The following is a 17,478-nucleotide window of genomic DNA, read 5'->3' on the forward strand; positions in this document are numbered from 1 at the left end:
GTTCTTCAGCTCACTGCTGGTATGCACAGGCTTCTTCTTTGCTGGGATCGATTGGGATTGATATTGACCGCCTCCCCCCTTACCAATTCTCGTTGAATGCCCCTGCTCATCTCCTCCCCTCACGGCATGAGTTAAATGAGAATGTCAGACTTGACATTTACAGACGGTACATTACCACTACCTGGATTAACCCGCCTAGTGGTTTACGTTTGAGGATGTCATTTTATGCGGAGCACTTTTTGGAGATCTCTGATGGGATTATTGTTCGTCCTAGCTACCTTTCTCAGCGGTGGTCTCACGCCTTGCGTATCTCCTTAGGGTCCTTCAGAGTCGGTTCTCACCATCTTCGGGCTCAGACCGATCATCATATTGATAGCAGGGAGTAAATTTGTAAGTTGTGTACTTTGGATGAGATTGAGACAGAGACTCACTTTATTTTCCGTTGCCCTATCTACTATGTATGAGATCAGAGGGAGATTTTTCTATTTGTTCCAAAAGTGTTTCTCTCTTTATGATTTTTTTAGTTACTATGACCAGCGGTGTCTTGCACTTTATTTGCAGGAGGCTACTATGCTCTGTGATAGTATGCTACAGTCACTACTTCCTCATCGACATACTTCTACTCAGCTCATTACTGCCTTTTTCACACCCTTATCTCCTTTGCGTGGTGTGAAAAGGTCGTCTAGTTCTACCAACTCTTGTGGTCATTCTAGATCTGTTAGATCCCGTATTGGCTATTTGCAATAGCGACACTCCTCTATGAGTTCTCAAAGACAAAGCAGAGCTTCTATCCATCGATAGATGTATCCTTTTGTGACTGATTTCTTTCTGCCTAAAAAGGATTCCTACTCTTTTTCTTGGCCTCTCTGTTTCTTTTTTTCTTGTTTTGTTGTACGCTTTAGTTTTTGGATATTATTTGGTGCTCTTGCTGTTGCCAGCCTCCTTGTTGTAATCCTCTAGTCCCATAGACCTTTTGGTGGTCTTTTGTCGGACATTAATATCATTATCTTATCTTATCTTATCTCACCATCATGGTGTGCCTTTCTGTCAAATCGTCAGGGTCTACCTAAAAGTAGATGGCAGACATACATGAGAAGAATGTCATAGAGTATCTTATCCTTATATACCCCTAGGTAAACTCTACCCATGCTTTATCATTCACTAGGACATGTTGGCCTTTATTTAATCAAATAACTTTATAGGAGTTAACATGTGGTGTTCTTTCTAATTTCAACTTGTTAATTGATTCTAGAGAAACTATATCATTTGTAGAACTAGAATCAATTACTATTGTACATATGTTGCCTTGGATCTTACAATTGATCCTAAATAGGGCTCTCCTTTGGGATAGTTCAACCTTGACTAGCTCTTTAAACAAGATTCTTTTCACCATCACAGTCTTCCCAACATCTGTATCCAACTAGACAACTGGTAATTTTACACTTGCAAAATCTTCATGGATATAGTTGATCCTCCTTTCACCACCATGTGAAGTGGAGGATTTCTCAGGATAGTTGTATGCATGATGTCCTATTTGATTGCAGCTATAACATCTCATATTGGAGAAGTGGGATCTTTTGCCTGATCCACTAGACCTTCCTCTCGCATTAGGTATCCTAACCTTATAGCTTTCTCTTCTACTTGATTCCCCTCCTTGCTCAGACTAGCTGGAATCACCTTGAAACCTCTGGCCTATACTTCTCCCTCTAAAACAACCTGTGTGGTTTCTTCCTCTTCTCTTGGTGTTCTACTCTTGCCTTTTCTTAATGTTTTCCTCCACTTTCAAGGCTAATTGATAACACTTGTGTACAGTATCAAGACACAATCAGTTCTTCTTGAATGTTCATTCTAAGGCCATTCAAATACCTTGCCACCTTCATAGATTCACTTTAAATTGTTTTTGATCTTGGGCACAATTTTTGAAATTCTTCAATATACGTATTAACATCCATCTCCTTTTGCCTAAGATTTTGTCTCTTCCTATGTAATTGGAATTCATAGTCCTTAGGGACATATATCTCTTTTACCTTTGAGATCGTCCTCTTCCATGAACCTGTCATGTTCTTTCCTTCTTTGACTCTTTCTCCTTGTACAAAGTTCCACCAAGTAAGGGCTGCTCCTTCAACTTGGATTTAGCAATCCTCACAATTTGGCTTTCAGGTTTTCCTTTACACTCAAATGTTTTTCTAAGGCTTCTATACAATCCGTCATGTTGTCTGCATCCACCTTTCCACTAAAAGTGGTAACCATAGTCTTACCTTCCATGATCCTAACTACCATGGACTTTAGGGCATTTATAAAGGGTCTCTGGTTTGCAAGAGCCTTTTCTTCTCAAGGATCTCAACTTCATCACATCTCTTTCATCTTTGCCAGAGTTCTTCTCCACTTCCTTCATTTTTCTCTTCAACTTCTCTATCTCCTCTCTATTCCACTTGTTTTCTGCTTCATGTTCTTGCATCCTCTTTGTAAGTTCTGCATTGGTCACCATGATTGAAACCTCTCCTAATTCTTCTCTTGACATAAAAGACCTCTTTCCTTCTTTCCCCTAATGATCAACTATGCTTTGACCAATATGATGAGGAGACAAGTATTCTAGATGGTCTTTTACCCTTCAGTCTCCTTTTGATTGCCTTCACTAATCCAACCTCAACCAACTATACCTTCTAGTCCTCATACTAAGGTACTCAACTTCCTCATGCTTCACTTTCGACATCACCAATTGATCAAAGACTCATGACTAGGAAGATCTCAAGGTGATCCTATGCCTTGTTTCCGCATTCATTATTTGCTTCCTTCTAATGTTTGTTACTAACATGAGATTTAAGTACCAACCATTGACTCCTGATTCCAACCTCTTTGGATACATTGTCCTAAGGCCAAACTATGTAAGAATTAGGGATCAAAATCTTTTCCTATACTCGATCGCCTTGTTTTTCTCAATTAGGCCTAACTGCCCCAATTAGGTTGACCTAATAGGAACTTTGATTGCTTGTTTTGACTCAAGGTGGTCTTGGGAAAACTAAGGCCATTTTGGGATACCCTTTTTGGCTCTTTAGACAATATCGCAAAATAAAGTTGTAACTCCTTGATTTGACCCCACTTCCTTCACAACCCTCTTATTAGGCCTAGAGTACTAATTCACTTGCACAACCTACAATTGTGGGCAAAACTTGTTTGGACAATCCAATGAGGCCTCCAACATGCTAGGACAAGTGGATTTTGACATTTGCCACTCTCTTCATTCACCCCAACCTTAGATTCAGTAATTAGCCTAGCCTCCTAATGCGTATTGTCTCAAATTGGCCTACCACATTCAGGATGTCAGGCCTATGGCTTGGTCTCGAAATTCATTATTTGATGGAACCACTCTACAATTTGTGGATTTGTAAAGTACATGAGTTGGCCTATCATTTCCCCAAGTTTTAGGTTTTTTCACTAGCGGATGATAGGTCAAAGCTCATGTTCTTTCTCAAATCTTTGGACAGTCAGGGTTTCATAACCACCCAAGAAAGAATTGCTTGCCACATTTGTGTATGCGTAGATACAAATGTCAAACCAAGCATGTTAGAAAGGTTATTCGATCTAGTTTCTTACCATGTCATTTGATCTTCTTTTCCAATCCAAGTACAAACAGTTACAATAGGAGGTACAGGAATATTGTTGAGAAAGTCTGTGTTTTTTATTTGCTCTAGCCACCAAAATTCAATAACAACATATCCTCATGCGAAAGGGCTTATATTATCATATTACAGCTATCCCAACTGGTTTCAACCACCTTTTGAATTAAAGGACTGTTGGGTTGTTAGTTTGCAAGAAACATTGCAAAAAGTTGCGAAGTTTCTTGACAACTTTTGAGCAAATTTTGCAACTTTTTGCATATGTGCCTAAATATTGACCTATGACTCCAACTTGGTGATAATTGGTCCAATTATGACAAAAATGACTCAAATGTGCCATTACATAATGTTTTTTGCTATATTGGCCATTATTACAACTTTTTAACCTATTGTCCCTAAATGTCCCTAAAGGACATTTTGGTCCCAAATTGGACCCTGATTTATTGCATCCTATTACAAGCTTGAGAAAACTTCTTCATGAAACCTTGAACTAGATCATCTGTCTTCTCTAACGATCAACTACTCAAGAATCATGAGTTGATGGGAAGTTGCTCTTTTACCAATTATGTACTAGTATAAAAGTTTCCTTATTAGGAGACCTATACATCTATTACATATGTCCTTTTTAGAGGACTAGACCTTGTTAAAGGTCTAGAACCCTGATAGGAGTTGAGGAGAACATAGAGGGAGCTCACTGCTCAAATACAAAGAATGTTAAAGCCTCCTTCGAGGACTCACAATTCTTTACATGAAATATTACATTAAATTTGGGTATAGGTTATAGCCAATGAACTATACATAGCATCACAATGCCTGATTAGTTCCAGTGTTAACTTGCATCTACTTTGCTTTGATAATCAACATCAAGACTCACACATTGTATTTATACCAGACTATATCCTTGCATGTCATAGTACATTCATTTATACCACCATCATTCTTTATTTTAGTTGGCTACACTAGGGACTTAATTAAATGCATCCATACCCATATCAAAACATCAAATAAATTCATGTTATCCACAATTTAAGACCTTAGATATTGTCCCTTCAATGCTAAGTAATTGAATTGTCAGGCCAATTTAATTTACTAAGCTAAACTATCCTAAATAGCTCAAAACTACTCTATATCTCTGCCTTACTAGACTTGTCCCACTTTACGATATCATAACTTTTGCTGCATCACATATCAAAACTAGTGACCATGATAATAGACTCTATACATCAATATCATATCCTTGAAGTTATAAAGCTATCTGATCATTCCTCTATCGTTGCTGACCAAAAATGTTCAATTGCACACTATGAATCCTTCCTAGACTTAGTCATTGTTCACTTATCTAACTCAACAAAGCTTGTTATCATGACTAGCTGCCATACCAAAGAGATATGTTGCTATAAATGACAACACCTATATGGTCACATGACATACACTTGCCAACAGATGATGGTGTTGAATGGGCCGAAAAACTGAGAGGGGGGGCAAATAAATTTTTGTAAAACAATTTCCTTAAGCCTAATTAATCTAATGAATACCTAAAGCAAGCAAAAAATTGTAATAAATGAGAACATGAAAGCACAAAACTTCAAACACCATGAACGTGGAAAATAAAGTTTGGAAAAATCACAGAGAAATCAAATCTCATGAATAGAATATTAGTTAAGGTGGTTTTTACAAGGGATTACTGTCGATTTGCCCACTGCAGGTAAGGCTTTGTATTAGTTGGGTGAACTACCTAGAAGAAATAAGTCTCACTGCTAGAATATAAGAAATGAACAAAATCTACCACTAAAATCTCTCTATCACCAACAATCAGAAACACATAAATAATTTTATAGTCTGCTACTAGTCACACGAGCTCACATGTACTCATCACATAAATCTTTCCTTGTCAAGATTTGCATTCACTTCACATATTGCTCACTTCCTTTGTCGAATAGAATCATTGTTCTCTTATACAATGCCATGCCAAGAACTAGGTTGACCTAATACAATTTGAAATAGGTCACACAAAACCATTCATGTGGTAGTAAGGATTGAAACGTGGACCACATAGATTCACCTCACTCATAAAAACAAGCCTCTCATAACAAAACACTACACAATCCCTGAGATCTTTGGAACCAACAGTTAAAATCTATTCGTTACAATGCAAACACTCGAACTGAAGCACAATGACCACTTTTTTGATAGGACCAGATCTGGAGACACAAACCACATTATGTTGCAAGATAAATGGAACCAACATGAACACGACTAAAGAAAAATATCTACGACACATCATCTAGAGAAAACTATACTAAATCACCAAAGAAACTAATCCACATCTAAGAACAAGATATTTTGACATTAATAATGACCATCAGTGACAGCGACAATGATAGCATCAGCATTACATTCCAACGGATTGAAGGCGTGTTGATTTGATATATTGTTGAGTGCTGATAAGTGATCCCTGAGGGCTCTAATTGATTTCTCCTTCACACATCATTAGGAAAGGGTCACCACCATTCATAAGAATTCAGTCACCACTTATCAATGTTACCTTTACTATCTTATTTCTGTAGTAACACGGAGACACATCGCCCACTTTTTGCCCCACGTCTCGGAGATGGTGACACACCAGGGAATTGGGGACTCCACCCCCCTCCCCAGTGGCAGCTCCAGATTCCGCCACCTTTGCCGAGGATGGGGGGACATCCTGATGTTGACTATTTACTGATTTGACTATTTATGTTCAATGTTTGATTTTCCAATTCAATGCAATTTTCAAGTATTTACTCTTTTTTCGTCTTTATATCTTATATTGCAATACATCTTTTTCGTAACTAGCATTTTAAGTATCATATCATATACAATCCCCCCTTGTCCTCCAGCATCGTACCCTGTTGTCCCCAAATTAAGGTCTCTCTGCCCTCCCATCCCGAGAACTTGCCCCACTGTTCCGCTGTTCCCCCCATCCCCAAGGGTGGTGTAACTATGCTTATTTTCTAACTTGATCTCCCTTAATCCCCTTTTTCAAATGAAGCTCCTCTTTCATATTTCTTTTGATGCCTTTATGAAAGGGCCAACACCCTTTGGTTATGAAGAGAAAAGATGCCAACTGTTGCCCCTTTCATTTCTTATTTACTCTTCATGTATCTCTCACTCCTTATATCTGTCTTTACTTCTTTTTAAATTTGCACATATCCCTTCTAAAATCTGCAGATATACTCATCTTTTTTTCTCCTTTGAAATCCCAGCAGATCTACACATCTTATTTTCTCCTTTGAAATCCCTCCTTAGACTTCTGCTCTAAATCTCCTCTACTTTTCCTCCATTCATTTGAGCCTTCTTCCCTTTTATATCTTTTGTAAGGAAGTGTCTCACCTCTTCACCATATCTGTCCTTTTCAATGATCAAACATATTTTCATTTGAAAGAGCCACAATCCTTAATTCTTTATTTTCTTCCCTTACTTTCTCTTTCCCTTAATCCTTGATTCTTAATTCTTAATTTTCTTCCTTTCTTTACTCTTTCCCTTAATCCTTCCTTGATTCTTATGTTCCCTCTTTCTTATTCTTTCCCTTGATCCTTAATTCTTGGGCTCCTTTATTCCTCCCTCCAGTTTCCCTACAAATAAAGTTCTCTCCTTTTTATACCTCATATTTGAGGGGAGACAAATTTTCCATCCACACCTCAATTAAATTATTATTTAAAAAATAAATTAATCCTTCATCTTTATTATTATTATTATTATGTTATTTAAACCTTATTTGAAGACTGGGACATGACATTTTCGTAGTGGACGTGGTGAAGAAATGGATTGACGTGCACATTTGAAGAACTTCAACGTGAAGTTTTTTGTACACTTGAGTGATAGAATTCGGCGGTACATTCTTACAATCGCTTTAGGAGAAATTCTTTATAATATTAAGTTGCAAGTTTTGATCAAGTACTCATTCAATTCAGAAACACGAAGTGAATTATGAGCAGGGCCACCAAACATTTATGCATACCCATGTGACGTGTTTTTGTTTAATCAGCCCGCTCGGAGCCCTTAGCTGTTCGATGATAGCAGAAAATCAGAAGCCATAGTAAATCGTAGATTGGGAGTGAAAAATCCTTTCTAATATCTTGTTTCTCTACTTGCAAACTCTTCTTTGACACAACTCTCAATGTGCCTGGCATGTTAAGGATAAAAAACAGAGATGGAATGCTTAAAGTTTTATAAACTATATTCTTCACAACACAGTTCATAGGTTTTTGACACTATATTTTAATTTTTTGGTTCATGTAGGAATATTGTTTCTTGATTTTAAAGTCAGCCCAGCGTTAAACTTCATATGTAAAAATAGAGGAAATGAAAAATATAAGCCTCAGCTTTTTTGATGACTTATAATTTATAGTGTAGATTCATTTTGCTTAGCATGAATAGGATGTTTTAGTTGCTATCATCTTGTTTATTATCATCCTTGGATGTGGAGTATTTATTTCTTGAATTCATATCAGGTAGCAATTGACTTAGCAATTGATAAAGTATGCTAAAAATTTTGTGTGAGAAATGTATCACATTGATACCATTTTAGATCGATTAATTGTTGATGTTCTGATATTGATGATACTTGTTCATTTGCATAATTGAAACAGCATTCTTATGTGGTATATCCACCTGAGGGCCCACGGCCACCCCCCCTAGAAGAGATGAGAGAATGGGAACAGAAGAACAAGAACAAGTAGCGTTCAAGTTTCATTTCGTTCTCAATATTTATGACATTAATGAAGTTGGGTAATACAAATTCTTATTGGCATAGATGCATTATTTGTGAGTTGTCAAAGTTGGTCCCATGTTGTAAAGATGATACTATGTTAGTGCACTCGCTGGAACTCGTTTCTAAATAAAGAAGTACAAGGAGAATTAGTAGTTTCATTGTTTAATAAGCATGTATAATTTCATGGTATAAGGACTCGGAAATGGATTTTATTAGCTTGAAGACAGCACAATTTGCAAAATTGTTTAGCATTAATAAAGGTTTATGCTAAAAAAAAAATTTCTAAGTGTTCATCTTGTGAAATTGAAGAGTTCTTCTATCCTCAAGAAAATTAAATTTTCTCCATTCAAATCTAAAATAGGAATTCTTCCTATACGTACCATTCTTAACACATGTTATAGACAAAAATGCATTGATAACATTTGGACCTTCATTTTTCTTCAGACATGTTATAGATGAAAATATATTGATAAGATTTGGAGCTTTAATTTTTAATTTCGTTTTAGTTTTTACCAAATGCAACTCTTGAATGAACTACATTACTGATTTAGTTTCTAGTTAAAAAAGACTGGATCATTAAAGGTTGCAAAGCACTCAAGAATTCTCTTTCATTGCGATTATATTCAGTTAGAATGGTATAAGAGTACCGTCATGATCCAAAGACAAGTCAGCACTAGAGTAAGACATTCTTTCATCATGTTCATTCAATTACAAAACTCATCATTCTCTTGAAGAAAAACTTCAATCTTTGGCAATACCTCCAATTCAGATGAAAGTGGTTTAGTGAGCACTTCAAATGAAAAGAGAAAGAAATAAGACATTTGTTCAATCATTAAATCTTAAACCTTAGACAATGGAGTCTTCTTAAAACCCTATATAAATAGGAGCATTATTTATATCTAGAAGTCTATTATATTCTAGAATGAATTGAAGAGTCTTAATGAATCTTCTGTGATTTTAATTGATGTCCATTCATTTTAACATATAAATAAATTTTGCCATTTATTTATTTAAATTAATTTTTAATTATTAAATTATACATATTTTATGAATATTATAACTATGTTATATTTTTTAATCAATGTTAATAAATTATCTTATATAAAAAAATCATAAGAATGATACGAACAAATATATCCTTTTAAATAAATAGAATTTTATTTAAAATATTAAATAAAACAAATTCTAGTTAGATGGAATGCGAATTTAAAAAAGGAGGAAAATTTTGAATTAAGTGTTAATGACAATTAGTATTAATGGTTGTAGATCTACTATTGGTAGAGGGTTGGATGCTCATAGTCTCGCTACTAGGTTATTAATTGGGCCCTCTTTTTGGGGTTTACCTTGTCTCTGATGGGGCCTTTAGTTTTCCTAGAGATGCGCCATTCGATACCTCAGAAATCTTTTTGAGATACTTTGGAAATTTTGAAACAGTGAGATTATTTTGTTGCCCACCCAAAAGGTATGAGCTCTTCACCTTTGGTTTATAATCTCTGATTAAGTTTTAGGTAGTTTTCTATTTTGGTTTCAGGCAACATTATATACAAGTATTTCCAATATAAGAATGTCTCTGGTTGGGAAGTTCCTTGGTCACAATTCAAGTATTGAATTGGTGTTCTCTTTATCTCTTGAAAGGTGATGTACACAAGGGTAGGTTGGTTGGGAAGTTCCTTGGTCACCATTCAATGGTGTTCTCTTTTATCTCTTAAAAGATGATGTACACAAGGGTAGGTTGATGTGTCATATGATGTGGCAAATATGACAAAAAGGGTTTTTATTTTCTTTTGTATAAGAGAATGATAAGCTGGATGTGTTGACTAGATGTACTTGAATTATTCGCTAAACTACTTTGATTTCCACAAAGTGAGAATTTGGGTCCAATCCCAATGATTGTTCTTTAAGCTTAATATCAGTATGGGTGAGAGTTTGGGTCCAATCCCAATGATTGTTCTTTAAGCTCAATATCAGTATGGGTGAGACTTTCTGGCTTGCCTGTGGTTGCAGCAAGGAAGTTTTTAGAGGAATTGTTGGTTCTTTGGGGCATTTGTTTTGAATCCATAGAATGACGCAGAGTGCTTCACAAAATTAAACATTTCCTTTGGATGCTTCTATTCCTATCAGTAATCAAACTTATTAGAGGCTGAATAATAAATACCATTCTCTGAATTACAAATAACATAGTAAGACCTTCTCAAATCTCTTGGCAATTTGTTTATATTTCTTAATCTTCACAAACAAAATCCCTACCTTATATTAACTCATTTACTCCTTGCATTTAATTCTGAACTATATGTATAAATCCCTGTTCCATAACTTCATCAACTTTCAATTACAGATTATTGTGAATTGAAACTCAACAATAACTTAACTGACTTACCTTGATAGATTCCCCTATTTCTACAACTACCTTCAATATATGTCTTACCCACACGTTTCCTCCATCTCCATTCTGTTAAACAGATTTGATCATTATCGAGCCCCACCTTCAATGCTCGTGGCCTCTTCCAATACTAAGTAACCCCGCAATATATACCTTAAACATTTCTTCCACTGTCGGTATCCTTCAATCTCTACTATAATTAATTCATGGATTCCATATGGACTTGCGCACAGTCAGGTATAACTTTTGAACCCAATCAGATTTTGCCGATCGCTCAAATGAGATTCTTGCAAATTTGATTTCCAACCACATAGTAAATTTTTTTAATGAGCGAGATCGAATGGTTAAGCTTGGAGATAGCCCCCTCGCGCCGAGAGTTTAATAGTCACAAGATTTAATTTGTTCTCAGTTTAAACTGAAGATGCAAGGACCAAGTGCCATGTATTTAACACCATATAGGCGACTCCTTGCATGAACCAATATATTAAGTGAAATCAATTGCCAACACATTAATCAAGACATATACCGATGTGCAGAAATCCCATTTCATTTATATTGAAATCTCCATACACCGACAGTACAGTCCCATATTTTTGACTCATAATAAACATTCCTCACAATACCTTTACAATCATCTTCTTGCCTCACACTCGACTGCTTCCTTGTTGGAAAAAATTAATGCAAATCTCCGTGTGTGCTGTCAATTACCTAGTTCGACCGACATTCCCCTTACGTTTAATCTCTATTCTAATAGATTAAAAGACACAGTTCAATTGTAAATCCTATAACTAAAAACCAAAACATTAAGACATGTAGGCAACATTACATGAAAATTTGTATTACGATAAATTTACGTTCTTGGGTGCTGCACCAATTAACTTGAAGCTTGGGATCTGGAATCACTCTACTAGAGTTTGAATCCATGGCATTTTCTTGTTTTTCATGCCAAAGAGATAGGTCAGAAAATGTCCTAAGATTCGTAAATCTATGCATGAATATGGAAGGAAAAGAGGTTGATGATAGATAAAGATAAATCAGATATGCTGGTGGGGTTTTGGTCGAGGGTAAGTTTTGAGGACAGGGTGACCAAGACCTCACAAGAGGATTGAGCTATTCCTTCTATGGAGGGCTTGGGGCAAGAATGAAATGTTGGTGGTATTAGGTGAATATTTTGCAATTGACTTGATTAAACCAACTGTAAAAGATTCGCAATTTCAACCACAATGTGTGGGGGCTGGGCTCTCTTGTTCTAAGGGGAGACTCCCCTTGTTTATTGCTATTCAAATAAACTAACACTTAATTATCTACACTAAATTAATAATAGAGTGTTACCTTCACCATATTCTTTTTTTCGCTTTTATTTTGTTTTGTTTTGGAATAAGTATTCTTTCCTTCATCGTATTCAAAATAGATTATCCTCCTTTACAACAATCATTCAAGTACAATCTAGTAGAATCAATAAACAAGAAGTTCATGAAAGCTTAAAGACTTTCAATTACTTCTTATAAAGTTTCAAGAACAAAGATGAAATATGCGTGCAACTCAGACGTCAACATACAATACACCCTAATGACACAAGCATAGAGGATAAAAGTGGTTCAAAGACTACAAGTATCTCTAGTTTGAAGATATATTACATTTCAAACATAACAAGGAGCTCAAACATTGCAACATCAAGTCCTTTTAAATAACACTACAATACACCCAATCAACTTCCGACAATGTCACAACATAACAATTTGTTCCAACATAGATCGAAATCAACTGACATCTTTTATTGACTGCAATATGCTTTACACAAAATCAAAGTTTTGAAATTCTTCTCAAACTAGAAGAGTTTCGTTGCATTGCCAAAAGATCCCAATTTGCAATGAGCACTCTCATATTTATAGATTAGAGGCTAACAAAAGGGGGTAGAGATACACCCAACTTTGACTTATTCAAAAATACAATCCTATGTATTAGAAATTTTTATTTTACACATAATATGTCAAAAGAAAGTTATACAATGCATGCCCAAAAATGGGCTTAATGTCAGGAGACCTGCTCTTCTTGCACACACTATTCACTAATGGAGTCTTCATATCTTCATTTAGTAGCTTGTACTTCAAAGTCTTTAGGCTTTGGTGTGCAAATATGGATATATGGATCAAAGATGCAACATTGAATTCAAGAATTCTTGAGGTTGAATACAGCGCTAGTAAAGGTCATGCACACTCAAAGGAAAATCCCAAAAACATAAAAAGAAAGAAGAAAATGACTAAGTTTGGGATAGTTGGAATTCTAAGTTTTAAAACTTGAATTTAAAGTGTTTAGAATAGAGCAAAAGTTTACATTAGTCAGGTCTTAGAACCCTGATTACATGTGAGATAGAGCATCTTTCAACTAGGTTTTGAAAACCAATTTGCAATTAGAATGCAAATTGGTGATCTTGTGATTGGGGTTCAAAAACTCAATTTCATATGGAAGTCACTTGACATGCAATCTTGTTTCTAAAACCTAATTACATATGATATGCATGGTGATGGAGACTGTTGGAGCAATTGAATAATTGTGTATTGTCATTGATGTTATACAAAATGTCATATCATTGCCAATTAGTGTATGCTGAGGTCACTCGAGCATTGAAGAACAGTTTCATGTGTCTACTGAGCATTTCAGAGTTTGCATAGTTCAGAAGACAACGTCTACCGAGTTCACTTGGGCGTCAAAGGAAAGTTTGCGAAAGTTGAGTGTTAACCAAACTTATTTGGTTAATGAAGGAAATGTTGGATGAAACCAGTGTTAATCGAGTTCACTCGGTTACCAAAGGAATTTTGTGAATATACAGTGTTGATCGAGTTCACTCGGTTAACACAGGAAAATCATTTTTGAGTAGTGTCTACCGAGTAGGGTTGGCTAATGAAGTATTTTCTTGTTTTGACATATTGAGTTCAATTGAATTGTTTGTTGGTTCTAGTTGACTAAAGAGATGAATATTAATTATTCTAAGTTATATTCTAGCCGACTTGACAATGTGTAAGATATAAATATAAGGTCAAGTTGAGTATTAGAAAATGAATGAGTAGAACATAATTGAATACTTGATGATTTCAAGTGGAAGCAAATAAGAAGGATAAATAGAATATCCTTGTTGTGATGCAAAGATACATTCGATCAAGAAGGATCAAGTACACAAGCTAGAATTGAGATCTGTAATCAACAATTCAGTTGCATTAGGAATCAAGTCATCTCATTGTTACTCTCTAACCATTGTAGTAGTGATCTAAATCTCTTAACAGAGTTGGCTTAACAACTATTTGCAAATCCTCTAACAAGGTGGCATTTCTATTGAATTGTCTAAAGACCTCTAACAAGGACACTCCTAACAGGGTGATTAAATCCTCTAATAGGGTCACATCTAATAGTGTGTTTTGTAACTTTTAATAGGGTTGGCTCCTAACAAGGCTTACTTCAAAAGAGTGAAAATCAATAACTAGTTGCAATTGGCGGTTTTTTTCAAATTGGGTTTTCACATTAAATCTTGGTGTCAAATGTGTTCATGCTATTTCTTTTATGTGTTTGCAACTAAGGTAAAGAATATTAATCACAGTTAATATCTTAAAGATGTTCATGTTAAGAATTTGCCAAGCTATTTTAGTGTTTACCGAGTTACAACATTTTTCTATGCGTTTGCCGAATTTCAGCAGAGTTAAGTTTTCACAAAGTTTGTTTTGTACTGACATCTAAGGGATCTAAGATTTATTTTTATAGTAATTGATTCACCCCTCCCCTCTCAGTTACTGCTCTTATATTTTCAATAACTGGTATTAGCGTTTTTGGTGTTGCAGAGAAGCTTTTAAGGACCAAAGCTAAAGATCATGATGTCTTATAGAAGAGAGATTCCCAAGTTGAACCGAGACAACTTTGCAACATGGCAAGGACTTATGACGTTACATTTGGCAACTATCAATGATTCAGGTTGTAAGTATCTTGATAACGAATATAAGACTCCTATTGGAACATTATCAGTTGAAGATATTGTTGAAAAGAAAAATCATAACATCATGATGATTGACATTGCTTTTGCTCTTAATTATGTTGAATTTGATGAAGTCAAAAGTGGTACTACAACTTATCATATGTGGATCAAACTGAAAGCCATCTATGGAGGAGATGATAATGCAAGGAGAGCTAAAGCCAAAAGTCTCAGAGGACAATTTGATCAGATGAACATGAGAGAAGATGAAAACATTGCAAAATATGTTGAGAGAATTAAAACAAATGTAAGCACAATCAAAGCATCTGGAGGAGAGATTGATGACAAAATAGTTGTAAGCAAGGTACTTAGAACCCTTCTTCCTATCTATGCAATTAGAATGTCTGCCACTCAAGAGATGAGAGGTGATCTAAATAGAAAAATAACTTTGGATGCTCTAGTTGGAAGATTGGCAGCTTTTGAGTTGGATAACTATGATAACTATGCCCTTAGTTTCAAAGGTATTGAATCTACATTTGAAGCCAAGCTTTCATTCAAGAAAAATGGTAAGAAATCAAAGGCGAATCAACCAAAAGGTGAAGAAGAAGAAGAGAGTTCAAACAATGATCATGAAGTTGTTGAAGCCCTACTTGCAAAGAAATATTCTAAAGACAAAGGAAAGTATAAAGGTAAGATTCCTCTAATCTATTTTTCTTGTGAAGAAGTTGGTCACATTGCTACAAGGTGCCCAAATAGAGAAGACAATGATGAAAATAAAAGCAATAAGTACAAAGGCAAAAAGGAATTCAAAAACTACAAGGACTACAAGGACAAAGGTAAGAAATCTTGTTTTATGGCTAAAGATTTTGATAACAGTGAAGATGAAATGGTATATATTGTTGTAAAAGATAAATCTGATGATGAAGGATATAAAATGACACGTATCTCCCATGTTAGCAAAAATGATACATGGATTATTGATAGTGGCTGCTCACATCATATAATTGGAGACAAAACAAAGTTTGAGTACATGGAACATTATGATGGTGGTAGTGTGAGATTTGGAAACAATGAACCTTGTTGTATAAAGGGAAAATGATGTATCTCATTAACCAATGAACTTAGATGTGACAATGCTTATTGGGTTGAAGGACTAAAGCATAATCTACTGAGGGTGGCATAGTTGAATAACATTGGATTCAAGGTAGAATTTATGAATGGAAAGGCCAAACTGCTGGATGGAAAAGGAAATCTAGTTGGATCTGACAATCAAACAAAAGGTAATCTATTGTATCTAGATCTCAGTGAAAATTCATGTTTTATTACTCAAGTAGAAGAAAGTTGGTTATGGCACAAAAGATTATGTCATTGAACTTTGATAACCTAATCAAGATAAGCAAATACAAAAGAGTAAGAGGTATTCCTAGCTTGAGAAAACCTGATATGGGTCTATGCAAAAATTTTCAAATTGGTAAGATGGGAAAAACTAGTTTCAAAAGCAAGAACTATCATTTTAAAGAAGTCTTAGAGCTTATACATATAGACTTATGTGGACCTATTGGAATAAAAAGTTATAGTGGAGATAATTTTTTCATTCTTTTTATTGATGACCATTCTAGAATGATGACTGTAATGTATCTAAAAGAAAATTTTGAAGCTTTTAAAAAATTCAAGTGGTATCTAGCAAGAGTAGAAAAAGAAACTGGAAAGTTGAGATGTTTGAGATTAGATAGAGGTGGTGAATTCATTTCCAATGAATTCTTCATCGAAAAGGAATTAAGAGACATGTATTAGCCCCTAACACACCTTAGTAGAATGGTATAGCTGAAAGAACAAACAAATCTATAATGGATTATGCAAGAACATTGATGATAGAAAAGAATGTTGCAATCAAATATTGGAAGGAAGCAATCAGTACTGCAATGCATACTTTGAACAAAGTACAATTGAAGAAAGATTCAAATAAAATTCCTTATAAACTATGGTATGACTACAAACCTAATGTAATTTACTTGAAAGTATTTGGCAGAAAATGTTGTATCTTGAAAGAATCTAGGAAAGGTAAATTTGATGTCAAAGGTGATGAATACATATTCCTAGGGTACTCCTACAGAAGTAAACCATACAAATGTTTGAATTGGTCTACTTATAAAATCATAGAAAGTGCACATGTCAGAATTGATGAGTTTTCATAAAAGATTGAAGAAGAAAGAAACAAGGAGCCTGAGGATTATAGAAGATTTGTTTACTACGAGCCTGATACTCTGCCAAATCTATCTGGAAGATAGGAGGCCTCACCTCTTGAGTCCCCAAAATCTCCAAAAGCTACCGAGTTGCAATCAATACAACCAGAATTGCAGTTAGAAGCTATCGATCTATTACTAGAGCAAACCGAGTACGATGGACCCGAGTCATAGACAGTGGGACCCAAGCTTAATATAGAAGATCATGAAGAAATCAATGAAACAAACTCCAAATCCAGAGTACCTATGTTAGCAAGATATGTTAGAAGGCATCATGCACATGATCAAATCATTGGAGATAGTCAGATGGAACAATGACAAGAAACAAATTGAAAGGTACATGTTTACTTGCCAAATTTGAACCTAGAAATATTATAGATACTTTGGATAATGAAAGTTGGATTGAAGCAATGAATGAAGAAATAGAACAGATAGAGAAAAAAAAAACTTCGACTCTTGTTCCTAGACCTAAGGATAAAAATGTAATTGGCACAAAATGGGTATTCGAAAATAAGTTAAATGAAGATGGA

At 35.1% G+C, this 17,478-nt stretch overlaps 1 protein-coding gene across 1 annotated transcript in view; it reads left to right on the plus strand.

Moving 5' to 3' along the window:
* LOC149547763 (uncharacterized) overlaps nt 1-8,653 on the plus strand; it is a 104,526-nt gene extending 95,873 nt beyond the window's left edge. Inside the window, exon 3 of the transcript XR_016353917.1 lies at nt 8,246-8,653. The gene's annotated coding sequence lies outside the window, so the exon portion shown is untranslated. The remainder of the gene's footprint in view (nt 1-8,245) is intronic.
* Nucleotides 8,654-17,478: the final 8,825 nt, after the last annotated feature.

The sequence above is a fragment of the Cupressus sempervirens genome, chromosome 7 (assembly GCF_028749045.1).
Source record: "Cupressus sempervirens isolate cs-2001-9-10 chromosome 7, ASM2874904v1, whole genome shotgun sequence".
NCBI classification, from domain to species: Eukaryota; Viridiplantae; Streptophyta; class Pinopsida; order Cupressales; family Cupressaceae; genus Cupressus; species Cupressus sempervirens.